This window comes from Belonocnema kinseyi, chromosome 8, assembly GCF_010883055.1.
Source record: "Belonocnema kinseyi isolate 2016_QV_RU_SX_M_011 chromosome 8, B_treatae_v1, whole genome shotgun sequence".
NCBI lineage: Eukaryota > Metazoa > Arthropoda > Insecta > Hymenoptera > Cynipidae > Belonocnema > Belonocnema kinseyi.
The window spans coordinates 34,927,885-34,929,832 of NC_046664.1; positions in this window are offsets into that span (position 1 = coordinate 34,927,885).

Here is a 1,948-nt window from a genome sequence, read left to right on the forward strand (position 1 = left end):
AAAATTAAAATTCGAAAATTTTTTCTAAAGCCTCCAGGGGACTTCGTTTTCGCACGAAAAAATTTTATGTGCCCTTATTGCATCCGGACCCACAATTGACTTCATCCTGGGCTCATTTTATACAGAATTTCCTGAGAAATCAACTCTTTAAAGAGAAAATTTTTTACTTGGGGCATAATTTAAAAGTAAGAGAACTTAAACAGTCAAAAACAGATGTATGGAAACTGTTTACACTCACTGTATTATATTATTCATTTCAAATTTATCGATTTTAGTTAAAAATTTAAGTATCCCGTTGAAAATTCATGTGTTTGCTTGAAAATTCATGTGTTTTCTTGAAAATTCGTTCCTTTTTGTTGAAAATTATTCTTTTTGATTAAAAAGTCGTTTTTTTTTGTTGAAATTCAAATATTTTTAATTCAAAATTAACATCGTTTTTGGTTGAAGTACCAACCACTACATTTTTCGTTCCGAATTCTTGTTCGGAATGAAAATTCAATTACCTGGTTGAAGTTAAACTCTTTAGCTAAAAATAATTTTTTTTTGTTTTGGAAGATTCATCATTTTAATTGAAAATTCATCTCTTTGATTGAAAAATTGGCTATTTTGTTGAAAATTCCATTTTCCGTTGGTTTGACATTTTTTAAAATAATTTTTTTATCTGAAAAAGTAACAATTCCAGTTAGATATTCCATAGTTTTAGTTAAAAATGTATTTCTTTGGTTGAACATTAATTATTTAGTTGATTAAGAATTTTAGATTTGTTGTTATACATCCAATAACATCAGCTAATGAAGTTTTTAAGCTAAAAATTGAAGTATTCAATTTTTACATAAAAATTCGACATAATTTTAATCGAAAATTGACCTTTTTGGTTTAAATTCAATGATCCCACCTGAAGATTCATCATTTTAGTTGAAAATTTATAAGTTTTGTTAAAAATTAACTTCTTCAGTTGAAAATTTACCTATTACATTTTTTGTTGGAAATTGATATTTTTTAGTTCAAAATTCAACTGTTTGGTTGAAAATTATCTACTTTAGTTGAAAATTCAACTGTTTCATTGAAATTAATATATTTTGTACAAAAATCGTATTTTTTGTAAAAAATTAATTTTTTATAAAAAATTAATCTACTTAGTTTAAATTTTAAGTATCACAGTCCACTTTCAAGAAAAAATTCAAACATAATTTAAAATTTGAAATTCTTTCAAACCATGTAGAACAATTAATAAGTTTTTAAATATTTCGAAATAAAATTTTGAAGCTTTTCAAAGATTTTGAAAGGTTTCAAAATAGTAAAGAAATTTTCTTAAGGTTCCTGGAAAAATTTTAAGAGATTTTTTATATAAAAAATACAATGATTAATTTATAATGATTTAAAATAAAAATATTTAAATTTCTATTGAAAAAAATTACATTTAAAAATTGCAATCTTTCAATTTTTAATGTTCCTAATTTAAAATTTCTTCAAATAATGTGTTGAAATATCAAAAATCTATTGATTCATTCTTCCATTTAGAGCAATCAAATAAAGTGTGTATTTATTCTTCTAATCTTTCCACTGTACAATTTATAAAAGTTTAAATATTTTAATATGACAGTTAAAAGCGTCCATTAAAAAAAAAGTTAATTTTAATTGTCCTGAGAAATTGAACCCTGTAAATGAACTGGAAATTGAAATCTTCCCATGAATCGCCACCCTGTATCTTCTACAAATTACTAATTTTATCAAATTTCTTTCAGTCCCTCTGGAAATGCCTGTGCTTCTAAAGGAAAATTTTAATCGATGGTATTCCCTCAAGTCATATTATTTAGCGATCACAGTCTCCGATATTCCGTTCCAGGTAAAAAAAAATTAAAAATTTTAATCAAAATTATATTTTATTTATTATTTATTAATTTATCATTAATTATGATTAGAATATTATTATTATTAAGTTTTGTTT